At 38.6% G+C, this 27,688-nt stretch overlaps 1 long non-coding RNA gene across 4 annotated transcripts in view; it reads left to right on the top strand.

Moving 5' to 3' along the window:
- The window catches only part of LOC138109370 (uncharacterized), a 44,917-nt gene extending 25,220 nt beyond the window's left edge, over positions 1-19,697 (top strand). The window contains exons 4-12 of one of the 4 annotated variants that reach the window (XR_011150435.1): positions 72-630; positions 1,730-1,856; positions 3,109-3,190; positions 3,991-4,722; positions 5,144-5,270; positions 5,458-5,542; positions 6,092-6,226; positions 14,898-15,006; positions 18,805-19,697. This is a non-coding gene — a long non-coding RNA (uncharacterized lncRNA). Of the gene's footprint in view, positions 1-71; positions 631-1,729; positions 1,857-3,108; positions 3,191-3,990; positions 4,723-5,143; positions 5,271-5,457; positions 5,543-6,091; positions 6,227-14,897; positions 15,007-15,881; positions 16,021-18,804 lie in introns of those variants that run through there. The other 3 variants (XR_011150437.1, XR_011150438.1, XR_011150436.1) reach the window with 3 other exon arrangements.
- Positions 19,698-27,688: the final 7,991 nt, after the last annotated feature.

Raw genomic sequence — 27,688 nt, 5'->3', positions numbered from 1 at the left:
TTAACTGTGCTCCCCACAGGCTTGAAAGATGCACTTACACAATGTTTTTCTCTGTTTTATTACTGATACAGCTGTATCCATCACAAAAGCGTTGGACTACACGTGCCCTTTTGCTGCATGATTAAAAGAGAATTATATTGTTTCATGTCTCAAAACGTCCTTTGGCAACTATATCTTCTTATTAATTTATTGAAATTGGCAAGCTGACTGTGTGGGAAGAGGTTCAAGAGTTGCATCAGTTTGATCTGGATTAGTTCCTGACTGGATGTGAGATATTTCTGTTGTAGGCAGCTCACACTCAACTTGAAATGCTACCTGCCCATGTTTGGAGCTGTCTGCCATCTGAAACTCTCAGAAGAATAGCTGCAACTGGAGCTCAATGTATGGCATAGAATTGCTATTGAAATGCAGTGTTGAATAAATCACGTAGACTTTTTAGGAAAGATACTTGCTAATGTAATCTCCAAAAGCTCTGGTCAGGCCTTAAAGGTTAAAAAAGAAAGAAAGAAAGAAACCAAAAGAAGAAGGAGAGAAGTAAAAGCAGAGAAGTGATGAAGAAAATTTGATTTTGCTTTAATGATTAGTTACAACGCTTTTCAACTCATTATCAAGAAAGATAAAGTGTAAATGGTGAGGCATTATCAAGATAATTGCAACAAATTTAAAAGTTTACATGAATTGGTTTTGTGAATGTCCAGGAGAGTTTCTAATGATACATTACTTATGTAAACCTTAATTACACAGTAATAAGGTGAAATCAAGTTATTTTTTCAGAACAATTTTTTAACATAAGGAAACAAAGAAGTCCTGAACAGAAATAAAATCTCCATAGAGATTTATTTTGCTTTTTGACTGTAATATTGATGATAGTGTCTACTCTTTGAAATTATTACAGTAAATCATTTGAATAGGCTTGGGTTACGGAATGGTTTGTAAATGTTCTGAAGCAAATGTTAGTTTATTACTCTGACTTCTGCAAATACAAAATTAAGTAGCCTTAAGGGGGTTTTTTGGGGTTTGGTTTTTGTTTGTTTTTTTTCTTAAACCTGTACTCTAAATAGCACAGTGTTGTATCTGTTTGCTCACTGGATAAGGCAGCACCTGAAAAAATTCAGTGGGAAGTAAATCTTTCTAGGATGAGAATGTATGACACACCAAAGACAAAGCAGGAGGAAAATCTTTAGAACATATAAAAACTTTTCCTGTCTTCTTCTCCAGCAGAAGTAGCATTTGGTTTTGGCTACGTACCTGGATACCAGACTTAGAAATATCTGGGCTCTTTCCTGCCTGAGGAAGAGAGAAAGACACAAGCCAGATTTATTGGCTGATCTACAGGCTTTACATTTAATTTCTTTGCGGTCAAATTTCTTGAAGACATTGCTTTACAGACAGGGTGGTCAGAGCAGCAGTTCCACTGCTGATTCACGGCAATTTAGATATTTACAGACATATATGCAAAAGTATTTGTTCAGGTGCTGCATTCAGAGGAACACTTGGTCCCTCACAAAAATTGATGTGCACAAAAATACTTTGCAGAAATATTCCCAGAAAAGCAAGCCAGAATGAATGCATTCTTAATAATACAGGAGGGAATTCCCAAAGTGATTAAGATTGCTTGGATTATGCTCCCGGATGTTTGTGAGATCTTTCACTGCAGGTAGTGATAAAAAAAGAGTCAGAGTTAGCTTGGCCCTTAGAAAAAATTTGAATTCTTGCTTGTTTTCTTCAGAATGAGTTGGCAGTGTGTGAGAGGTAGACATTCTTCCGATGTTGGATGGAAATACCATCATATGGCTTTCTTGGAATTTCATTGTGAACTTGGACTCTGAGGCAGCCTCTGGGTAACTGGGGAGATGGTAAGTGGAAGCACAGATACACACTAGTTCTTGGCCCTGGTATATTTTTATTGCATAAGAAGATGGTTCATTCCAGAAGAGTTGTACCGAAGCACCTTCAGAGATGTGGCCATAACTGGCTCATTTTTTGGAGGAAGTTGAGGAAGGATAGAAATCAGTCTCATTGTACTCAGAGAAATTTAGGAAACGTGCCATTAAGTGAAGCTGCCCAAGATGATGGGCAAAGCCATTTATCCCCCCCCAAAAAAAAATTCCTAACAATATTTGACTTTCAAATGAAAAATAAAAATACACACATGACTTTAATGCTGATTTATGACAATTTCTGCCGGGCTGATATAGATTAATGTAAGTTTTGCAACATGACTTACTCATCAGTGATGGTGGCATCCAATTATATGACTAACATATATGTCTGAAATTTATATGATGACTGATTATGTATGTCTATACAGCTGCAGACGTGCACTCTCTCTATAAATATGTATAAATGTGCATGGGGTTTTGTGTATCATACCTGTCATTTAAATACACAAAGATACATGAACTTTACAGAACTTTCCCATTTTGGGAGGTGTTTCCAAGGATTCTTATACCCAGTGGGATGCACTGGCTTCCAGCACCCCAGTCAGTGTGACTTGTAATTATAGGAGTAAATCCATGTATAAAACCAGAGGTGTTTGGCATGTGCTTGCATCCCTGTCTTAACTCATCCCTCTTAGCATGATAAAATAACAGTGGAGCAGAGATGGCACAAGTTTTTATATACATCAAGACAGAGTGCAAACCTTCCCCAGCTGTGGTTATGTGCAGGAATCACAGACCCACAGTGCTCTGCATTCTCTTGCTGTTGTTACCTGGATTGGTTTAAGCTGGGATGTTTACGATCATGTGCGCTGTAGTCACGGTTTAAATGTCTTTTTTTTTTTTTTTTCTTTGATTATATCTAAAGTCACCGTAAGACTTTCAGAAGTCCTTTTCCATAGCACTGAAGTAAGAGGAAGAAAGAGGGAATACCAGCTTTCATAATTTCTCTTAGAGGACAGCATTTTTTGAGAGCTGGTGGGAAACTGCTGTGGCTCTGAGCTGCTGTTTACACTGTAACTCATGAATTATTAAGTAATGAAGTATTTTGCCCATGTAAGCAATTAAGGATCCTGTCACCTATTGAGCTGGTGGTTCCAGAACCACGTTTGTGTCTTTGTGACTGTTTATAAAGCCACACAAATTTTTGTGTCTGTTCGGATGCCAGGCTTCTTCACTTTCAGTTGGTACACATACACAGGATGCAGAAATGGCTAGAAAGAGCCTGAAGCCTCACAGGGGATTTCTCAGTAAGTCTGAGGTATCATCTACTGGCTGTGGTCAGGATGGGGTTTGATGGGGGAAATTGAGTATTGTTCTTTCCACAGCAGTTGGGAAGATACTGTTTAATGCCTCAAAGCAGGAGCTTCCTAAGTGAGCTTGTGTCTGGATATGATTTAAACAATTTCTTGTGTGAAGAGTAAAATTTATTATCTGAAAAAGCTGTAAAATGGCTGCATGTTCTGCACACCCTGGTATTTCGGATCTGTCAAAAGAGGACAGATCTAGTCTGCAATGATGTGGAAACTGGAATACTAAAATAGCTGACTGTTGAAATAAAATAGCAATAACGGGATGAGATGACAAGCAAAAATCTTTTAAAGTTCCAGAAATAGATTTGCCTCTGAACAAAATCATTTTCTTTGCAAGTAGGATCAAAAGTTTGCACGATTGGAGAACAGATCTGTCCTTCTTCTGATTCCTAATCACTTGTTCTCTGGGCACCTGAGAAGTGCCACAGACTGGCTTGGAACTCTGCATCCCAGGAAGATCAGTTGTTTGGTTTTACTATTGTGTATGAATAAATTTGCTTTCAGCTGGGAATTCATTCCTAACAAACAAGCTGTTTTACAGCCAAGCGAGATCTATAATCACAAGTGCTAAACCACGAGCGCCAGTTCTTCCAGTGCTCGAAACACTCGAAAATTTGGAAGCTTCAACAAATTGGTTGTGGAATGAAATCACTCCACCAACATTAGGGGGATTTTGCAAGTAATCCTTGGTTTAGTCACCAGGTTATTTTAACTGTGGCCCTCTGCTTCTGATGCAGATATTTCCAGTACTGAAAGGAAACTGTGAGTGGAAGCTTTCAGATACAGCACGATTAAGTCAAGGATATAAAGATATGGATCTCTGAGGAGCGAGGACATGAACCCAAGCAGGACTGATTTGCTTTCCAGCTTTTTAAGAGCTCATGTTAAAACACACAGCTCTGTCAATAGAGCTCAAGAGGTAGCTTTTACATCGCTGCTACACAGTGTCTGTAATAGGGTTCAGTTATCATGCTAATGGTAAGTGAGGGATCTGCAAAAATTTTCCAGATTTCTGGGAGAAAAAATAAAATGAATGCAGTCTGCTTCCCATAACTGTCTGCAGTGAGCAATAAAATGGCTGTAACAGGGATCATTGCTTCGCATATGGAAAAAAAATATAGGTTTTTCTATATTCTTGTAATGCATTTGCTTAAAATTTATTGCACATGTATTTAAAATATATATCCCCTGTATAAAATACTGTCTGTTTAAAATGGGACAACTTTGCCAATCTTCATAATATTTCAAATATGTGGTATAACAAAGTGCATTCAAAGTATCATTAAAAACTGATACTTTTGGAACATTTAAATGTGGTTATTTGTTGTCTTGAGTATCTTTAAAGAAGCATGTGCACAGAGCATTTTTCAGATATATAACTGAGAAGAACGAAATGGAGATTCCCCCTCCTCTTCTGGACAACCTGTGACAAGATTTAGTCCAGAAAAATAGTGTACAGCAGGCTGAAGGTATGTTTGTGTTTTATCTCCCTGTGCTTTGTGTAGTAGCAGTGTAATATTTTCTACTGGCCTGATTCAGTATAAAGTCCTGACTTTTCCATACTCTGATGATGCAAAGTATCCATGGGCTTGGCTAAACGCAGATAAACCAGCTTTACAGCTGTTTTGTGCTGCCAAAGGAGTGCAGCTGGAACTTATTGGTGAATCTGGTCTTATATCTTTTCAGTGCATTCAGAAACCCTTGTGTTTGGTTGGTGGGTTTTTTTGTTTAAACATACAGCAGGTTGCTGTGGGAAAGGCTGGTTTGCCCCCTGAAATGAGAAGCCAACATGGTTCAGAACTGGGAACTCCTGATGTGCAGTACTTGGGCCAAGCTCTGCCTTCACAGGTTGAATATAACTAACTGGGAGCACTGCACTTGCTTTGACAGACACATTTTATCCCTGGAAATTGCTTGAAAATGAACTTGGAGCACTAATTCCCTGATGGCAGCTTTAGGAACATAGAGAGAATAACTGAAGGTACAGAAAGCCCTATGATGGCCAAATGGTGCAGGGGTGAGTAAGTTGTGCCTAAAACTGAACAGAAAAGAGATTTCCCAGCCCACAGGGGAAAAAAAGTAAAAATAAAATGGGGATGTAGAACTTTTTCTACTTTGTATCTGGATAATAATAGCAATCAAGAAAAAAGACCATTCTATCCTTTGGTTAAGCTTATAGATTACTTCTGCTTTGGGTAACACAGGTTCAAGACCTCTTATCTCTGAGTCAAACCAGGACCCAAATCTGCATTCCTGAGATGAACCTCTCACCTTCAAGATATAGGAGAGGTGAGTAGGAGTAAAAAATCTTGGGGTTGCAACACAATTTGTGTTTTGGACATGGAGCACTTTAAGTTTAAATTGATACATTCCTGCAAAGGGTTTGGTTTTGACAAGTCTGTGTTATTTGAAGAGAAACACTTTTCTTAAATAATAATAATAACAATAATAATAATAATTTTAAAATCTGAACAGCTGGGAAGGTACCTGATGATTTCACACACTTTTTTCTCTGCTGGCTATTTAATTATTCCATGTGAAACATTTTTCAGAAAGGACTGAGCCTATTTCTCAACAAGCAGCAGAATAACTTGGAATGTAAAAACATCTTGTGGATATTAGGGCATAGGAAAGTTAATGACCTTCTTTAAAGTCCCACCAAGGGGTCTTGGCAGCTGGAAATGGAACAGGCACCTTTTGAATCTTCTTCCTGCATTTCATCCATGAACTGTTTTCTAGGTCCTTGATAGTTCTGTAGGTATTTTGAGCTGTGATATTTTCCCATGAACTGAGCATTTTTTCTTCTCCTTTCCTCCTGGATGTGACACCTGGCACTAGGTGTGTGACTGTGATCATCAATCAAGTCCCCTATTTTGCAGGCAGAAAAGATGGAGCATTTTATTACTTGGTACATATTGGGCACAGCCATTGTTGTGATTTCTGGATCCTCACAAGCCTCCCCTGCTTGCCAAGGTAACTCGTTCTTGCAGCCCTGTACCCCCTTGTTCACCCCAGAAGTTCTTATTTCCTACTTCCCTTTTGTGCTGAAGTCCTTTTTCCTTTGGGGAAGGTGATGGACAGTTTTCCCTTTTGAGACGTCTGACTTCTGTAGATACCTTCTGGTCAAGTAGATATGGTTCTCATCTGTTTTCCTCAACAAAGTCACCCAGAACCTGCCTGAAAATTACTGAGCCCAAGTGATAGAGTATTTCTGGGGAGAGGGGAGGTTGTACTGAATGGATATGGGGAGCTGTTAGAGCTGCCTCAGGATATTTTTCCCTTCAGGATACTGAATAGTGCCTGTGGCTTCACAGCTATTGAATTCTGGTGGGATTCACACTATAGAGCTCAAGTGGCAAGGGACAAACATGGCTTTGTTCTTAGCTTCCTACAAATGCAATTATTTCTAGGGGTTTACAAATTGATTGTGAACATACTTTGACATATATTTTTTTTTGATTTTTACATTTCAACTCAATTCAATGGTTTGAGAGTTAAAAAGCTAGCCAGGGAGATCATAATCTGCTGTAACTAAATACATAAAAACCCAATAATAAAATTATTGAGAAAAAACCTTGAAGACATTTACAAAGCAATATAGAAAAATGTAAATCATTCAAAGAAACACCAAAACACGGTGTAATTCATAATTATGTTAGTCAAATAACCACTGTTTTCAATAGAAAAAAAGCACCAAATTTTATCCTACAGACTAAGCAAGAATTAGAAAACACTGTCTTCAGAGATCTCCATCATGTTCAGAAGCACTGAGAGCAGCACCCTTCATGAAGAAGGTTTCCTTCTCTAACTTTCTTACAAGGAGCAAGTGTAGGTACAGCTTTTTCTCAGGGAATAAAATCTAGGTATGGAATTGTTTTGAGGGAAGGGGTTAGACACAGGCATTTGAGCTTGGTTGACTGAAATTGCTTGTTCTTATGGAAAGCTTGTAAAAGACAACAGAAGACCTAAACAATGTATGACATTACTGTATCAAATAGTTTTAAATGGTTTTTGAAAATGGATTTTTAGTCAGAGCCTTAGTAATACCTTCTCTTGTTTTCTTACTGTTATGAACTGTGTTTTTTTAAATTCATATTTTCATTTTTCTCCTTCCAATGCTGAATGGGTCACACAGATGTTCATTAATATCAAATGCTATCAAATTAAGATGCAACTTTGAGGTTTGCTTGCTACTGTTTAAGCTTACCACTAGCTAACTACAGGTTCAATTAATTGGAAGTTAAACTTGGAGTAATATTTCTAACTGGCCAACAATACATGTTCCTTGAAAACCTTGCTTGAGTAACATAAAGAGCAAAGTATTTGAACAGAATTATAAACAATCCAATCAATTCATATCCTTTTCAAGGAAATAGGATTCTAATACTTTTTGGCAAAGTTCCAAAGAAATGATTAACTTTCTAAGAGGAAAAAAATATGTGCACCTTGACTGTATGATTATGATTAAACATAAAATTCCAGAATTATTAAGAGAGTAATCTGACAGGTATTTCTATCCATCAAAATCTTGGACTGCTATGAATCAGCAGAAATCCTTTTCTCACAAGAATTATTAGAAGAATTCTAAATCAGCTGTTGGCCAAAATGAGCCTCTAAAGTTTTAGAAGTTCACGAAATGAAAAGTACATCTTTAGGCAATTCCCAGTTGTTCTGGAGGACAGTTTTATCTGTCCTCTCATCAACATTGGGTTTTGCTCCTCAAGGGAATATTCTACAATATGTTTTCTTTGACATGTAATACGACTGCAGTCCACCATAACCTCTTGCAAGATGGTAGCATGAATTATACGGAATTGTTTCGCAGCAAGATTTTGGTTATTTCAGGAAAAGTTAACTGTTAGGCCTAGAGACGAAAACCGGCAAAATTCCTGAAGGTTGGCTGGACTAGTGAGTGCAGGGTGCTTTTATGCCATCTGAGTTTTCAGAAAGCAAGAGCAGAAACCTGAATGGAATGCTGAAATGATTATTTGAGCTCATACGGATGAAGAGCGGCTATAAGACCCATCTCAGTTTTAACTCTATTTTGTAAAACTATATATAGATTAGGCACAGTCATGTCCATTAGTAATTTCTGTCTTCCTCTCATGTAAGCATAAAACTAGTTTAAAAGAGTTTCCTGGGAAGAGCATGATGCATCCAAAACACACAAGACCTCATCCAGCTTCCTGTCTGTAGGTAATGCTGCAGTCATTTTGGATTAGCGATAAACGGTCATGAAATTGGAAACAGGTTCTCCCAGCTTTACACAAGAATCTGCAAAAACATGAATACTTGTACCCAGAAAGTATGATTCCAATCCAAACATCATAAAATAATATACAGTGCATGCTTAACTGCATGCAGGGCCATAAGAATGTATTAAATGACATTGCCAGATGCCAAAGACAAATATGGTTTCAGCATTCAGATGTATTGGAACCTGGAGGAGATGATGGCTTTGCTTGCACTGTTGTCAGGGCTGTATTTCTGTAAAATTCTTTTCTTACCCTATCAGTGTTTGTCCTCAGTTTCTGGTATCATTCCCCTCATTCCTTTGTACACATGCTGTGACATCCTATTGGATGTCTGAAAAAGCTTGGGTACAACCTGAGCCCTGTTCAGATGTGCTGGCAGGGTGACCTCACCACTCCTTAAAGCCCTTTAGGGTGCAAGGCCCCTCCTGGAAGTGCACAGAGATAAAGATACTGGGGAAGTCCTCACCAAATTTGGTGTAAAACATATGGGTTTTATCCCAGGTTGTGAAAGTGAATTGCCACCCTTGCACTCTCACCTGAACAGGTTTCATTTTTGCAGTCAAGGTATTTATCCAAGCTCAGAGATCTAAGAGAGGAGAAGGGGGATACAGCCATCTTCAGCCACTCATACAGCCACAGTAGTTTCTTCAGAGTACTGCTGGGATCACAAAAACCGTGATTAGAAATGCTGATCTGAACACCAGCCCTGTGCAATTTGAGAGAAAAATGCAGATACAGTGAGTAATTCATACTATTCAGTATTCTAAGGACTTGGAGAGTGAAACTTCCAAGTTTAGAATTCAAATTTAGAATCCAAACTAAAGACATATATCATGATTAAATCATGCAAGTTGGGAGGCAATAATCTGAGAAAACACTTACTCTGGGTATCTCATTAAGAAAATAAATTTGGAGTGGAATGGGGCATTTGCCAGCACATAATTCTAAATTTGGAGCTCAGATGAAGCCATCCAATATGACAAATCAATGTCTTTTTGCTCATGCTTCCTGAAATGTTTAGGCTGCAGAAGATGAAAAGCAAACTGAACTTTTTCAACCATAAGATAAAGTAATAATAAAAGAAGGCTGCAAGGAAGACCTGTAAAAATGACAAAACTAGTCAGGCTGCCATTTTCCAAAATGCTTTCTCGGATGTGTGAAACGAATTAGGGATTTCCCTAAGCTTTCAAAATAACCTTGAATTATAGTGTTGGTGCTAGATGATAGCATCTTTCCCAGTAGGAACTGAATCAGAACAATGATGTTCAGTGACCACAGAAGATCCCCATACTTACTATTACAGATATGGGTTAAAATCTTAAGACTTTGAATTTATTTTTTTTTAATCACTATTGCTGATGTTGTTGCCTCTGTATGAGAATTGCAGACTTGCAATCACAACTGCTCCATATCCTGCAATTTGTCACACCAATGGAGCTTTTCACATTTAATGACAGTTTTGTGCTATCGGGGTGGTGACCAGTTTGAGACCATCCACTTGAAGTCTCTCACTCTCTTAAATGATCCACAATGACCATTCATCATATTTCATGTAATACCACAGAACCACAGAATGGTTTGGGTTGGAAGTGACCTCAAAGACCATTTTGTTCCAACCCTCCCACCATGGGCAGGGCACATTCGCCTAGACCAGGTTACTTACAGCCCCATCCAGCCTGGCCTTGAACACTTCCAGGGATGGGGAATCCATCATAATATGCTTTTCCTACAAGACTAGGGCAAATATTTCAGCTGCATCAGCAGCTGGAGCTGAAACTGAAAGGTCTTACAGTATTTTTCAGGGATGTGGATAAGCAGCACTTGGATCCCTGCTCAAGCCTCATGCCCCTCAGAATTGCAGACACCGGCCAAGCACTCTTACTGGAAGTGTGTTACTCCTGCAGCCTGGTCATTCATCAGCCATTTGCTTTTCCCTCAGAATCTGCAGCAAGAGCTCTTTGAGTTTTCAGAAAAACTTGGAAATTTCTTGCCAAAAGCTTTCAATATGAATGGAAATGTCAATTGCCTGGGAATAGACTCACATTTTGTCTTGGACCCTCCTCCTTTATAAATGCAATTTGTCTCAAAAAGTTAGTTGCCACAAAAATCTCAAAAAGTTTGTGTTGCAGAACATGCTCCTGGTGGTTTTCTTACAAAGCATGAGAAATGAAAACAAACCAAACCCATACCATTATGTACTTGAACACTGTGAGATGGATTTTCTTTACTGTTTGAACAATCCAGTTTCTTCTAAAATATCTAATTTCACAGATAGAGGTGGCATGGGAGGAATATGGAAGACTTACAGATTTACTGGTAAAACTCCATCTCTCAAATATACCTGTAATGGTACTTGGGAGAACCATTCTACCACTGGTATGTTTTCTTTCACATGCAGCAGCAGTGGCAGAAGTACATAATTTTATTTCACAGTTACATTTCAGATTTACTTTAATAATCTCAAAATATGCATGACCTGGTGGACAATCTTCCCACCCCTGATAATGCCTTCAGTTGTCTGCCTGATCTTAGATATTTATCCTTCAAATGGTTTTTTCTCCAACAGGCACGCTAAAGTTTTGTGGAGTCAACAAAAAAGTCATTTTATCCCACATTTCTGTTTTAGGTATCTTTGTGTTTCTGCCCTTTTTACTGTTTTAGATGAGTTCTTTTTAGCTACCTAGTCCCTTACCTGAAAGCAAATCAGTTCAGTTTTACAAGAATAACAGACACCTTTCTCTAGGATTTCACTACTCAGATTTTCAGATTCCATTCTCAGAGAAATTAGTTTGAATGAGATAACTGTTAATATAATTGCCATATCATCATAGTTTTTGGTTCCAATGGCATCTAACTATCATCTGTACATTGAATTACAGCACTATTGCTGAGGGATTAATTTTATCTGAGGTTTTTGGGGTTTTTTAAAACCAGAAAACTAAAATAGAAATCCAACACAATCAAAACCAAGAAAAATCCTAGCCTCCAGTTGCAGGTAAGCTCTGAGGGGGCTAGTTTGCATTAGCAAAGTTAAATAAATAAACAGAGGAACTGCTGGCTTGATTCAATGAGCCATACTTAGGCTCTCACAAAGCCACTGTTGAAGGGCTGTTTTTGCAGAACTGCCACACTCTGCAGGTCATAAGGACAAACTAGGTCCATAAGGGAAAATATTTTAGGTTTAAAAAACAGGAAAAAAAAAAAAAAGTGCTGATTTGGGCATGCATAATCTCTGTGGCACTGCAAACTCAAAATGCAGTAGCTCAGGCAGCATGTTTTTTGTCAAACTGCTGGCCTGCTTTTCTTTAGGGGATCTGGAAACATAGGGAGCTGTGTAAAAGGAATTCCTCATATCCAAAGCTTTCTGTCCTCGCAGCTCTGCCCGTGTGGCTTGTTCTGCACTGGTGTCACCTGGAGTCAATGAATGGACTAACATCTGAAGGGTGAAACTGGGGTGAGCTGGGAATTGCCCTGCAGTACCAGGTGCTGTATGCCAGTAGAAGTTTCCCAAATTTCTTATCTATTGTAAATTCCAAGTCCTTAATTAGTGACACCCAACCATCAGGAGATGGGCTCAGTCTAGGTCTTGGTCTGAGCTGTAACAGGGATTTGTGAGAGAACAAGAGAGCAAGGTCAGTGAATCTCCTGTGAGACTTTTGTGGGCTTCTGTCACTATTCCTACATCTTCAGCCACAGTGGCATTTTCCTTGAAAATCAGGGATATGATGGGAGGTGAGGATGACCCGAACTGGGTCAGGGATACCATATCAGATATTCTGGTTTTGAGGTCTCTGCAGCATTCCTTCCTCCCAGGAGCTGTGACTAAAAGAGGATAACAAAGTACTTCAGTTGCCCAGTTTAAAAAAGAGAGAAAGATATTTCTTCATTGTGCAATTTTTTCCCCCCTTCCTGAGGGATTGGTGTAATTAACATTGATTTCTTTTGCTTTCCATCTGTAATTGCTGGAGAAGCTCTGGTGGTGGAATTTTAACCCTTCCATCTTTTTACAGCCTTAACACTGACTTTAATGTTTCCCATGAGAAATAAGGGAATTTGCTTAATCTCTTTGTATGGGGCTAGCCACGGGTTATTGAAAATGACCTGTAGTTATTGTGCCAATGAATAAAATGTCACAAGTAATTTTGGCAAAACTAAAGAGCAAACTAATTGAAGGACTTGTCAGTGAAAGTCAGAAAAATTTCATCTGTTTTTAATATCTACCAAGGCTCAAATTTAGCTTTTATTTCACATATAAAGATGTTAACTCTGAAGCATACACACTCCTTTCTAGAATGATACAATTTTTCAGAAAATGGCATTAAACAATCTGATCAATAATCAAAGTGATTCAGATTAAAACTTAAAGGCAAATTGCTTTGCTGGTTATTTCTTTGAAAGGAATTTTGAACTTTTGAAAGGAACAGGCTTTTCTTAAAAAGATTATTTTTAGGGGATATCTAGGAAAAAAATATTAGCAAAACCATTGTGCAACTGGTGATGTAGGATTTATGAATCCCCAGGCCACATGTGCCATGGAGCTGCAGCAGTTCCTCATCCTTAAAGATGGCTGCTCAGAAATTAAGAATGTGTAAATGCAGAACAACCCCTGATTAAATACTACTGTAAGGAGCCAGGGGATCTACACATTTATAATGTTATTGTTGCTGGTTTTGTTTATGGTACCTTTTAATGGACTTGAGGAAAACCAAGATGCAGCAGCTCTACACAGAAATTAACTTCTTGTAATGAGAAAAATTTGCAGAGGCTGCATCTGTTTGCTGGTAAATGACATCATTCTACTACCTACACACTCCCCAGCACCTTTTGCTTTATAAAATAACTTTCAACGAGGGCCTGGCTAATGCAGAATTGCAGATTTTCATTTGACGTGAGGTTTTCTGACAGTTTGTATCGTTTATTCTTTTAACGTGTATCGTGAAAATCAAGCTGTTCCCCCCACCAAGATTTCCTGAAGAACAAAGTGGGAGAACAAATTCTTTCCAGCCTTACACCAAGGCAATGTGACTAACTTTTCAAGGCCTGTATGATGTAAGTGGGAGCAGTTTGGCTTTTGTTGTATAGCATGTGTATATAAATATATGTGTGTGTATAATAGAGATGAATGTAAAAATGTCAGCAAGGGAATATTTTAGGCTAAGTGTCAGGAATTGTTTCTCTGCAGTGAAATCTTTTATGATAGAGAATCGTTTCTCCATTGGGAGAAATGGTGGGAGCTTCTTTACTCGATTAAAAACTGGACAAACCTCTCAGAACACAGCATGGAGCAGTTTTGTGTTGGCAGAGATATGAGCTAAACACCTACAAGTTCTCTTCCACCCCCAGTTTCCATGAAAGATAGATGGGTAGCTTGATAACCCTTGAGGCAGTTTTAGCAGCATAGTGCTAATGTAGCTCTTATACTTGCCAGACCAAGTTTTCAAAAGATGTTTGGACAAACTGTGTCTGAAGTGGTTCATAAATTACACTGCATTATATCAGTGAAACTCTCTTCAGGGAGGTGACTTCAGCAGCAAGAAGTCAGTACATCCACTGGGATTGTTGTTTTTACTCTTGGGAAGCTAAATCCATATGAAAGACTCTCTTGTGTACCTGTGGAAGAGAGGTGACCAGGAACATGTTAAACATCACCCAGAGTGAGCCTGCCTGTCACCTTCCCTGCATTTTCTCTAAAAACTGCCTGGCTCAGAGAATCCCTTTGGTGAATGTTAGAATAGTCAGTGTGCCTTGGCCCCAGCAACATCACCTCCACAGGAGAGAAGATTTATTTGCTTGGAGGGGAAATGGGGAAATAGTGGAATTAACAGAGAATGAATTGGAAAGGAGTTTACACCCGATCACAGAGGTAAGGAAGCTTAGAAATTAAATAAGAGCATACAGATGGAAACATTTCCTCTTGCTGGTAGGGACACTTTTGTAGAGAATTTAAGCCAAATAATACTTGCTTTCTTGTTAGGTTTGCCTTTCACAAATCCTCTAGAAGTAGTTCACAAGTTGTGATGAGAACCCATGGGTGGTGTTCACAAATGGCCATGAAAGGAAAGAGGGGTGGGCCATTGTTCTGTATAGTGATTTCTCTTTATGAGAACATGTCTAGGTTGTCTATCTTCTCACTTCAGGTTTTTGAAAGTGACAACTCTAAGTTATTTTTAAACAGTATGTCTTACAGAGAAATTCTGGGCAGCTGATAGCTGTTTTCAGTGACAGACATTGTCCCAGCTGAGAAGGGAAATAAAAAGTAGTCATTGCCAGGTGTTCTGTGGAATGTTTAGAGTGGATCCTGAGAGCTGTGTGATACACCTGTACAATAATGAGCCATCAGAACCTCAACAGGAGCTGTTTCTCATGGTGATTTTTGTTATCTCTTTCAGGTGGAGAATGTATTGGCTGGTGATGTTACTCTCTTACTCTTTCTCTCCTGTTCTACAGCTGTTCTGGAGGTCAGGATATCTGCCCCTGCTGAAGGTGGTAAAGTACCAGGTAAAGAGGAAATATGTTTTATTATTTAAGCTATGTTTGGCACTGGCAATTGAGAAACTGAAAATTAGGTTATTTAGTGAAATAGCATGGTGGGATAGTACTGGGGTGGAGCTAGATAAAGCCAGAAAGGCTTAGGTAAGACTGTGGGGCGTAGGAGAAAAAATGTTTTCTGTAAGATAATTTACTGAATTAATCTTAGAGTAAGATTTGTTAATTTGTTTGTTTGCTTGTTTTAAGTGAGAGATACAGTTAATGGTAATTAATTTAAAGTAAAACCAAGAGGGGTAAAAAAAGTTGCATGGGCCCCAAGTGAAAAAGAGATGTGACTACTTACAACCTCTATTAGAAATGTTCACAATGCTTCTAATTAATCAGATTCAATGCTTAGAGCCATAATTCAGTTGTAGCAATGTTTCCAAGAAGACCATTGCTACTTAGTACTGTCACTCAGGTGCTTTCAGAGGAGCTGAGAGACATCAGCTCATTTGACTTCGTTTAACTCACAGGAGTACTTTTTAGGTAAAAGGAGAAGGAAATTTGAAAGATGAAGCAAAGGTCTTAATGAATAAATATTATTATATAAATACTCAATAGTTTTCATCCATAAGATCTGACAGGACATAACCTCTGTTTAAAAATCTTGTTAGGTAACCTGCCAAAAGCTGAATATATCCTAACATGTCATTTGTCTTCTTATAGCCATTTCAATCCCATGAACAAAAACAGGGGAAGGGGCAAAAAGCTTAGCTCAAACTATTTTTAGCTGCCAGTGTGTGGCAAGGATCCTTTCCCAGTGCACTGGGGTAAAGAAATGGACAGGGAGAAGGGAAGCTTGGTATAACTCCAAAAATTCCTTTTATTTATTTTTTTTTTAGTGGCACAAGCCATGGGCTGCAGAAGTAGTTGGGAGCAGGAATCACTCTGCCTGTAGAAAGGCCTGGAAAGGACAAGCACATGTGAGGAAGGAGGCATCCTTGGAGGGATTGGCCCAGCCAGTCACAGTTTTCATGGGGTTATACCAGGAAAGTAATAAATGTACACATTAAAAGGACTGCTCTATATAATGCCTTCTTGGAGCAGAAACACTTTGTATTAAAGGAATTGTCTAAGGCAGCAAAATGAAGTACTTTGAGCCTGTTTTATGAGCCATCTCTCCCTCTGGCTCTCTCTCTCCATACATATCTGTGTGTAACCTATTTTAAGTGCACAGTATTTGAGCTCTAGCACCATTTGAACGTGTTACACTTGGCATGTCAGGATTTCTAGCGTGCCAGATTAAAGCCTGTGTCCTTTGGAAAAATGGGATGCCAGTCAATCTGGTTTGCAGCAGGGGTTATGCATCATTTGTAAGTTTTTAATCATATTTCAGAGCTATGAAGTGCTGCCCTTTGGTGCTCAGCCTGTTGTTTTCACCAGCTGACTCTGTTTGAGCTGATAATTTGGGGATCATCACTCCCTCCTTCCCAAAAGGTGTTGGGAATTACGAGAATATGAACAGAGTTTGATGGGTTGCAAATGACTGCAGATTTCAGATGGGCTGCAAGGCTTGAGGAGGAGCACCATAAGCAGGCAGCAGTGCTGGTGGGCCTGATTTCACTCACAGGAGGGCCTCCAGTGAAAACTGTGAAGCTTTCATGCATTGTGGTAAGAGGTGCCAATTAATCAGAGAGAGAGATTGAGAATAATCTAAACTAGAGGTTTGAAAATAGTCTAAAATAAAATAAATTGAAAACAAATGGAGAGTCTTTAGGCTATTGGGCAGGGAAAGAAAGCTTGCAAACAGGTTTTATTGCTGAGTTAAAATGACTGATTGTAGCATTTGCTGATTCTAGCTTTTTTTTTTTTTTTTTTTTTTTTTACCTGAATATGTTTTGCCTTCTTTTGGAAAGGATATGCAGAGCAAAGAATTAGTCAATTTTCATAATCTGGTATTTTAACAACAGCTGTCTGAACAGTTGGGGACTGTTTTCCCCTGCATGAGGAGGGAAATGATACTGCTGTGAGGAGGAAAGAAATCCTGCACTGAAGTGTTCTCAGCTGGAGAGCCAACCCAATACCAACAGCTGAGGGTATCATTACAGGACAGTGATGCCACCACGGCGCTGACATCTCTGTTAAATTATTAAAAAAACATAAATGTCAAAGAGATAAAGAGTTGGTTTTTTTTTTTTTAACCAGCTGCTTAAAAGTGGAAGTGCATAGTTTAGAGTACAGGGGTCCCTTGAATATTTTCATTGATATCTTCTGACAGCTCTTTTCATTGCTGCTGATCTAGTATTCCTTCCTCTTTATTGCCGTTGAAAAGATTATTCTGAGGAAATAAAGACATACTTTGGGATTTCTGCTGGCAAAAATAAATACACAGTGTCCTCATGAAGTAATAAGTGAATAGGATCCTACTGTAAATATTTTGCAAGAGGGAGATGGGATAGGGACTGAGGCAGAAGGAGCAAAACATGTTTCCTGAGGTCAGGCTAATTTAGTACAATAAAAAACTACCAAATACCTAATGATAGATTTCATTCATACCATAGTGTATTTATAAAGATACTCCTGATACTTACAAGGTTAAAATAAGAAACAATCTTTTTTTTCCTCATTTTTTCCTGCCTTACAAGGTTGTATTTTTAAGTCAGCATTCAACTGTCTTAATCTGATTCTTACCTGCATCACTTTACAGTCATGCTTATCAACACAAAGAAAGCTTTTAGTGTTTTATAAAATAGTTCTTCTGTAAAACAAACTATTTTCCCAAAATAACAGTTCAGCTTCTTGCATTGTAGCTGTCTAAATTTTTGAGAGAATCAGGGACTTTGATTTACAATGGAAATATTTCATGAAAAGTAGTTTTAGGGTACTCCCGAAGTGCCCACAAAAACTCCTGAATTCAGACCCCTTTCTGAACAAGAAAAATGTGAGTAAATATAAATTCTGGGCTTTGAAAAAAATGAGAGTTATGCTTAGGAAGATAGAGGAGCTGCTGGGGTTGGTAAGGAAGGCCAAAGGGAAGGTGCTGCTTTGGAAGGATTTCTTTAAAGCTATTTTTGGAGCTTTTATTGCAGCAGAGGGGGGAAAGAAGAAGCCAGGACAAGACAGGCTGAGACTCTCAGGCAGGCACTGTTTAACTGAACAGTATTTTCAACATGTCTGTGAGGATAATATTAATATTAAGCTGTTGTTGTTGTTATTATTTTGTAAATATTTTCTGTCTCATTGAGTGCCCTGAGAAATTATGTTGTCACTTCAATGTAATAGCAGGTTTTTTCCCCTGAAGTTTCTTCATGGGCTAAAATGTGCTAGCTTTGACTTAGGCCTGACAGTAAAAAGGAGATAATTCTAATGAGAGGAAAAAAAAAAAGAGAAAGTTAAAACTTCTATTAGATGTACCACAAAATGACACTTGGTTTGCTCAGCTGTTTCTCATGTGAAATGTCAGTATGGGGCTGTTTTTTTTTATACTGTTTGGCAAATAGCCAAGTTTTCCCAAGGCTGGCATCCAGCTTTTGGAGATCAAGAGATCTCCCATCACAGGAGATAGATGGTATTCTCACCTCTGCAGAGGCTGTTGGGAGGGGAAGTGACAAGGTTACTCCTTGGGTAACAAATTGAACTGGAGGTGCTGGATAAGAGATGGTAAAATTTAGTCAGACTAAATTATTGTGATTGTACCTCTGAACCTAAGATCTTTCTAGCTATGAAACTAAAAATATCCCTAAAAAATCCTTCCTAGCCTGACTCTGTTCAGTTTCTTTCTGCTTTGGATTTACTGGGCTTTCTTTTTGTTCTTTTTTCCCTAAGGAAATACAGCACTACTGAATTACTCTCAGTAAATCCTAAATCTGCTGTGGGAGCTGGGAGAGCCAGCAGAGCCCGGGATGAGGTGCACTGATAATGGCTCCAGCAGAGCAAGAAAGGACATGAATGACACCATTTAGCCCAGAACAAAGCAGCATCAAGGTTTTAAGTGTGGTTGTTGCAGACCTCTTTGGGATTCGAACTCTTTTTTTCTTTTGTACAATGAATCTGTGTCAGTGTTTGATGTTTTTGGTTAGTAGGTTTCAATTCTCCTTCTGCATCAGCAAAGGCATTTATGCCAGAAATTTCAAGAAGCCTTATTCCACTACCTGGAATGGAGGGAAAAACCTATAAAAGAGTAAAGTAGATTAAGAATTCCGTGCATCCACCTACGATTTTCTCATTCCCCAAGGCTCTCTCTTTTCCTTCTCTTGGTGCTGGGAATAATTTTTCTTTTTACTGTGTTCTTGAGCAGCTCTCACCTAATACATTTCATCTTGCTAATAAATTAGTTTTCTGGTAGTTCTAATTTTAAGTGTGTTTGTGACACTACGTGGGTCTTAAAATTGGTAATAAATGACCACAGTTCATAAAACTTAATCTTAGAAAATGAGAAATTGCTTGTGGTTCTTGTTTAAGTGCTCAGATACCATGGTGTGTAAAATAGATAATAATTGTGTGTGATTCTTAGTCCTGTGCTCTTAACTACCCAGGGACATCGTCTGTAATTTTGTAATGAGTAAAACTGGAAAGCTTCAGTTTGAATCCACTTTCAATTCAATCAGGTAAGACTTTTGCAAGAACTCTACAGAGCTGAGGGATTTCAGTGGTAGCTGAAAATAGCATAGGGATGGTGGTTTTGAAACCTCTCCAGTGAGTGAAGCATAAATAGAAAATATTGCCCCTTCTCACTGTGAAGAACTATAACAAAATTTTCACTTTTATTTGTACAAATTTTCACTTTTATTCTGGAAAACTTTGTTAAGAACAGTCAAGTATTTCCACTTCTCTCTGAAGCTGGGCAAGTTTATGCCCCTCATTACCATGGAGTGCTTTTGCTTTGGCAGGAGAAAATGCAGATAAGTTAAATCAGTCTACACATCCCTGTGGAAGCTTTTGATTCATTTCCTTTCTCGGGGGAGAGGAGCAGCTAAGAGCAGTTTAACCAGGTCAGATCACTTAGCCAGGATCCTGTCTTTGGGACCAGAAGTAGCTGTTTATAGGAAAATGTAAGAGCCTGAACAGTGACAATTATGTAAAGGGTGACTGATATTCAACTGTGGGTAACAATCAAGATTCTGTGTAAGGTAAAGAGCAGCAGCTCTGTACTTAACTGGTCATCTAGAAGGATTTTCAGGTTTTTGCAAGCATGTTTCTGAAACAAATTTTGAGGTGAAAGAGGCTGCATTTTTTTTCTCTGGATTTCCAGTACCATGCTGGCTTAGTGAGGCTGTTCCTTGGAATTTTATTTTATTTGTTTTGGTGTTTTTTTTAAGCTCCTGAGCTCATTCTCATGACAGCGTATGTGATGGCTCCAAGGTTTCAGTTCCTGACTGGCAATCACCACTTCAGAGTCCATTTTTTGTGAACAAAGTTAAGAAAGAATAACATTAGCATGTTTAAATGTAGAATATAGCACACAGAGGAAAAACTGTCACCTTATTCCCCATTCATTTAGGCTCAAAAGTTGGCCCTACATAGTTGGAGTTCATCTTTGTTATCTTGGATAGGAGTCTCATATCATCATATTATTTTCCATAATAAACTAAAAATGTATTTGGGAACAGAAAGACCTGTTTGTTCTGGAATAGGAATTTGAGTCTGTCTTCACTCAGCTGCAACTTACCCTCATGGCAAACAGCCAGAATATGGGAAACAGTGGTGTCCCTCAATCTAACACCTCTGTTTCATTTTATTGGGGTCTGCTATTATTCCCCCAGTATCCAAGTGCCAGGATTCAAAATAAATACTGGTAAGTGGATGAAAGTGAAAGAAAATAACCCAGAGATTCTAAATTTGTTCAACACCCACATTGGAAAGTCAGAGCAACAAGAGAAGTTAAACAATAGAGATTTTGATACTGAGGTGGAGGGCAGGAGGGGAGTTGGGTACTATGTAAGAGCTGCAGCATGGTTAAACCCTCTTTTGTTAGGAGACACAAGCAAGCCTATTATTTTATGCTGAAACGTGGGATGGTAACTTGTAAAAAATGTGCATTTTTTCTTGTTTAGCTAAACACTTCCAAGAGTAATGAACAAAGATGGACAGCTATTAGAGGACTTTATGTATTTTAATGTTACAAGTGGGAACTGCAGGATTAAAACAAAGACATCAAAATGCCGTATGCTGGTTTTTGTCTGTTACAGAATCAATTCAGCTGCTTGCAACTTTAGGTTCTTATTACTGCAGAGGTGAAAAATGCAGTCTTTGTGGGCCTTGTAATCAGTTCCAAAACCTTGGATCCCAAGCCACAGCGCATTTAAATGCTCTGGGATCTTGCTCTTTATCTTCTTGGAGGTAAAAGTAAATGCAGGAAGAAAGTGCAGTGATTCTTCCATATGTCTGGCCATGCTCATTCCCCTCCCGTTCACGAATGTTCCTTAATGTTTTCCCTGCTTGTGGGTTTCCTTTAGTCCTGTGCTTGTACCTGATGGATGATCGACGTCCTGGAACCTCTGTTCTCTTGGGCTCCCAGCCTAACCTTGAAGCCTTCAGGTGCCACATATATTCAGTGCTTTGGAATTTTTTTCCCATCCATTTTAATCCTCTATCATCAATCTGTTAACAATCGCTGCATGTTTTGTTTCATCTCAGGAAACATCTGGAATAGTCATGCATATTTAGTGGTTTTTTTGTTGAAAGGATCTTTTTTTTATTTGCATTCATATGTAATTTTTCTTCTTTCATATACCTTGCTTAGCTACCTATTTTCACTTATATATATATTGGGTCATGAATTTGTAAAGTGGATCCTTGGCCTGCCATCAAATAATGTGTATGAGCAATTACATATTTATGCAGCTTTTTAATAGTAAGTCTTCTGTAGTATTTAAGAGCTGTTTGACATAACTTTTCAAAACCAGTAAATAAACCAAAAATTCAGAATATTTTAGAAATGACCAACTATTGTGACTAGGTACAAACTTAACAGTGCAAATGGGTAAAAAAAACAAAAAACAAACAAACAAACAAACAAAAAAAAAACCCCAAAAAACTCTGCTGGATAAAAAGCTGATTGTAGTTAGAAATGCAGAGCTTATCTGAGTGCATCATAGCCATAGTAATTTTAATAAAAAACATTATAGTGCAAATTGTTTGTATAGCAGCCTGTTGTATAGAGCACTTTGCTGCGGAAAAAAATGAAATTAAAGAAGTAGATTCAGGGCTCAACTCTGTTCTCAGGTCTTCAAACCATGTTTTGGAAGACAGTGCTTTGAGAACTAAGCTAGAACATAGTAACAAAACCATGGTAAATGGACTGAGGGGGAAAGGTGTTAATATTTTCTTTGAAGTGATGCCACACACAACCAGGAGTAGTGCAAGAATCTGAAGAAGGGCCAAAAAGGGAACAAATATTAAATGAGATCTGGACTAGGGCATCCTTCTGAAACAGGGGGTCCTGATTCTGACATGGTTTGCCCTGAGAGGAGGAGAGGACTGTGTGAGCAGCATCCAGCTCTCGGGCTATCACAGGCTTGAGAGACAGAAACACCCCTGAGTACCACAATTAGATGGAGCCCTGTCAGTCGAAGGCACATTATCTTAACTCTGTGTCCCTGCCTGTGCTGCTGATAGAATGGATGTACATCTTCTGCAGCAATGCTGGCCTTATATTTCAAACTGTCTGAGAGCTCTGTTTGTTGTGTACCTGCCATCTGGTGGGTTATGTAGTTGTTTTTTCCCCATGGCTGCTTTGAGGAGAGATGATTTTGTAACTTGAACCACAAGCAAATTAGCTATCACTCTTGGATAGTGCATTTATGGCCTTTGCTTTCAGCCTGGTTTTAAAACTTGCTCATCTGTCTCGCTGGCTCCTATGTTTTAGGGAGATCTAATGTCCCTATAACCATTAAGATTTGGCCATGTTCTGTTCCAATGTAAGAGCTCCTCAGAGCTGTAGGAAGTTTTATTTCTGTTGCACATCTGCAGTGAGAGCCAGGCATTTGAAATCTGAGCCCCTTAAGGGCCTGTGTCTCAGAGATATTGATCATCTCCTGCAACTTTTCGTCTGCTTTCAATTCCCATTGCAGCCGGCGGGAGAGGAGGCTCTCTGCACCTTGCAGGATCAGGCTCTCAGGGGTTGCTCCTGGAGGAGGTTGTCTGCCTCTGCCTTCAGCTGGCTGGCTGATCTCTGCTCAGATGGCTCCATGTGTTACTGAACATCCCAGATATTCCTGCTGTCAGCTGAAGGTAGAACAATGTCTGCATTGTCTGGGCTCAAGCTGAAAAGTTAAGTGAAAGCAAGCTAGAGTCATGGATTTCAGCTTTTTTGAAAATTTGCATGTGAGGTTTCATTTTAGAATATTGCCTGTATTGAGAAGGGACATATTTTTCTAGGAACTTTGGTGTCCTAGTAATTTTTTCTGTTTAATAGCTTCATAGTTAAAGCAACTTAATAATTAAAGACAAGATTAATTTCCAGGTGGGGCTTCTATCCTGTTCAGCATAGCAATGAAGCAGGGAGATGATTTGAGAACTCCAGCTCTCTGAGGTGGTGGAGGTAGTTCATGTGTCACAAAGTCCCAAAAGAATCTTAAAAAATAATTATGAACATTTAGTATGACTGGAAATAAGAACTATGTCTGAACCAATGGGAGGTGAGGAGGAAGAAAACCTCACCTGAGCACAGATTTTTTTTTTAGTGGATGACTAAAGAAAGGATTTCTTGAAGCAGGGCCCCAAATTCTAACACTTTTGGGGATTAAATGGTCCCTTTTAGCTGCTTCTCATAGAATTTATGGATAAATAAAATTACTGACATTAACGCAGGAGCACTTTTACAGGAGGTGACAGTGGATAACGGTGAATAACTTCATGGATCCTTTTTCCTTACATTCTGTGAATAAAAGATTTTCTGAAAGAAGACTATAATAAAGTATAAACCAATTTCTACTTTCTGCAGAATTCTAAGACTTAAATAGTGAAAAAGAAAAGATAATTTAAGGCACAGAAAGAGCTTATTTTTAGCACTTTGAGGCACCTGTCAAACGGAAATTGCACAGAACCTCAAAAAAGCAAACCCAAACTACCCTAAAGTAGCCAATAAAAGCTGAATGAATTATTAAAATGTTGATCTTAACACTTAATGAGTAAACCCCTTTTTCTCCCCTACTTGCACACAGCTATTTTGAGTACACTCAGCACACACTTTATACTCCAGGCCTTCATTCCCAAATGGGACAGGACACTCTTAGTTGCCTTCCCAGTCAGAGCTTTGGTCTTGAGCTTTTCTGTTTTCACTGGAGTCAGCTTAGCCTGTATTAAGCCAAAGTGCACAGTGTATTGGACAGGTGAAAACTGGCAATTTGAAAGTATTATGCCTTTTCCAGAGACTGGATCTATCCTTATCCTAGGCAGTTATTTTGGCAGTGCAGTTTCCATTTTCCAAGCAGCAACACTGCCAAAGATTTCTGTCAGTCAGGTGCAAAGAATTCTGCTTATTTACTTAAAGCTAAACCAGCAGCATGTTTAAATCAATAGGTGGATGTGGAAGAGTAAACACAGAAAAGCAGAAATGTATCTGCTACATCTTCCCTTGATTTTGTTTTTTTGGTGTAAATATCTGCTGTGCCTGTGCAGATTCAATATTGATAGTTTAAAAGGACAATACCTTGTCTGTGCAATAGTTACCTGCAGCCTGATGCACGTGTTGTCATTAAGTAGCCCCTTGTAAAGACCTTTGCAGCTGACCAGCATTTTTCTGAATGAGTTAAAGAACTGTTGCATATTTACTGGATTTTCTGATACTGAAACTTTTCTCTCAGAGCAAAAATTATTCACTCAAGGAACCTCCTAAATCCAATCTGTGTGTCCAGGCTTCCTTGATGTGGAAACCAGGGTGTGGGAAGGGTGGAAAGGGGGAATGGCATGTCAGGCTTCCTGTTTCAAAGTTAGGGCATTGCCAGGACGTGCATCTGAAGCCAAGGATGCTCCTGGATGCCATAATATGGTTTTAGTTACAACTGACCCTGGTGGGGGTCATGCCCGAGCTATTGGTGCTCTTTCTTCAGGAATAATTTTCACAGTGATTTTATGATTGGTTCACTCTCTGAAACAGCTATTCTAGGCTCTCTGAGGAAAAATTTACTTGTGCTTTTATATAAAGAAAATATTTGAAAACCTAGGCACAGCTTGGTCTTGCTTTTCCCCAACTGGAAGAAATATTCCTGCTTTTAAACAATTTTAGCAGCTGCAAGAAAGCCATGGTCATATTTGATCCGTCAGTGAAATTAGTTCTTGTTGTTAATAAAACATAAAATCTCTTGGACTACATGTTTAAGAAATTACTGTGCAGCAAATGTAACCATCAATGTGGGAACAGGAGTCAGCATTAAACTTCTGTGGTTATCAGAACAGATACAGAACCTAAACACGTGGAGAAAAAGATGACTTCATTGGTAGGAATGTGGGCACTTCAAGGATTAGAGATGAGTTTTGTGGATGTTTCTGTGATCCATTTTATTGTCTTGTTTTAGGCTGTATTTAACTGAATTCATGTGTCTCTCTGATGTCCCTGGGACTATTTACTTGGGTTATTCATGCCCTTAAATGCATTAAGAAGGAGTCCTCAGGGAGGTGTTTCAATAGCACAGTAAAATAGATTTGAAATAAGCCTAATTAATTAAGAATTATGATTTTCATTACATTGTATTGATGTAAATCAGATACTGGACAGAAGTAGATACAAAGTGATAGAGGTGGTGGCATTTCCTGTAAGACTTCTGGTATGGTGCTTGTTGTCAAACAAGGAGGATCAGAACTTTGGCATGGCTAAGTAGACATTTTAATATTTCAAAGACAATTCCAGAAAAATATGCAGAGGAAAAAAGAGATAACAGCTTAAATAAGGAACCTTCCCAGTATTGCATCCAAAGAGAAAATCTAGCAGAGTGTTGTATTTGGGAAGTAAAAGATCCGTTCTGATTTTGCAAAGTTATATAGTACTTAACCTGGTATTTCCAGAAGAATAAGAGTGCTTTTGTTTAGACAGTGGAATCTCAGCATGGCAGAATTTGGGTTTGAGTCCTGACTCTTAAACATGTAAAAATTAGGCTCAAGGATGCTCCCAGCGTTTTATTCATTTTATTGGAAAAATAGGAGCCTAAAAAATAAAAAAGGCCAAAGTACTTATGTGTTGTGATTAATCTGGGCCAGGCAATGAACTTCATCCCACGCAACACCTAAGGACAGCTGTGCTCCATCCAGCCTTCCTGGGAACACTGGTCTTGGAGAAAGAGCCTTAATTGCATGGGAGAAAACAAAATGGAATTAGGAGTTTGGCTGGATCATAACTGGGGGCACAGATCTACTGAATGCAGGTGTGCTTATATTTGTCATGGGAAGCTTTGGTGAAGCCCTTGATCTTGTCTCCCCAGGAGACACTTGTATTAACTTGTTTTCCATGTCCAGTTGGTCTGACTGCAGAGAGGTGAAGCTGGACATGGGCACAATAAGATGGTTTTTTTGAGTCCAGGATAAATCACCTCCAATAAAATAAAGAGGGGAAATGTGGCATGCAGAAAATGCCTACTCTTGGACTGATAAATATAAGAAACTGAGTGTACATGTTAATTTACTGTGGGGAACAGAACTGGAATTGCTGTGTGGTTTTTTTGGAGTGCTTAGTGATGTAATCCTCTTAGTAAAATGACATTACTTTAAAGATCATCTTTGCATTCTTTAATAAATATGTAAGTGTTAAAAGTAGGAGCCTATACATTGGTAATGACACGACAAAATTCATGCTCTGATAATACTGAAATACAGATCTTTCCTCTATGCTTATGAAGTTTAGGCTAGCATTATATTCTTGGGCTGTTCATACTTGTTTTTTAAAGAAATCCTGATTGTGGTTGTTCATCACACTCACGTTTTTAGTTGTCTGCAGTGTGAATTGAAGATTCATTTCTTTGTTGGAAATGCTTTATTTGTCTATTTTCAACTTTTTTTTTTTTTTAAACAAACACTCATTTACTTCACTATTTAAAAACAAAACAAACTACAAAAAACCCCAGCCACCCCACAAACTATGAAAGGCTGATTAAAAGCTGGTTCACTCTACTTGTATGTGTGATCTTATCAGACTGGCCTTTTCCTTTCCAGATGTCACAGTTTTATGTGGTGTAAATGATACTCTCATTACCCAAATGGTCTAAGAAAGCAACAGCTTCTGGGAGGTAAATGCTATTTAATTCTCTACATCCAGGGTCTATAAAAAGAGAAACTGGTCAGTAAAGTGTCTGAATATTGCAATATTCATTTGGGAACCGAAGCCTTGAACCTACTGACTGCACACTTGACCAGATGTGGCCTCATCTTTACAGACAGCAACCAGACTGCCAATAAAATTACTCAAAATAATACTCAGGAGTGGCAATCACAGGGCTGCTATTCTCATCATAATGAGTTCAGTTGTGCACAAACAGTGAGGGTTTAGTTTTCATGTACACTGAAATATGAAAGGTTTGAAGGGAGGAGGTTTTTTCTATCTTTTAAAAAAAATTTTTTGTGGGTGTTTTTGTTTGTTTTGTTTATGTATTTGTTTGTTTGTTTTTCCTAGAGAAGTATCTGACAGTGAATTTAGTCCTAATTTTATGTATGGATATAGCATATTTTTGGGAAGAAGAGAGGTAATTCAGCACAGCTTATGAGAACCAATAATTGGGCA

The sequence above is a fragment of the Aphelocoma coerulescens genome, chromosome 4 (genome assembly GCF_041296385.1).
Source record: "Aphelocoma coerulescens isolate FSJ_1873_10779 chromosome 4, UR_Acoe_1.0, whole genome shotgun sequence".
Taxonomy (NCBI): domain Eukaryota; kingdom Metazoa; phylum Chordata; class Aves; order Passeriformes; family Corvidae; genus Aphelocoma; species Aphelocoma coerulescens.
Note: the sequence above shows the minus strand (reverse complement) of the source record. Positions and strands in the feature narration are given on the sequence as shown.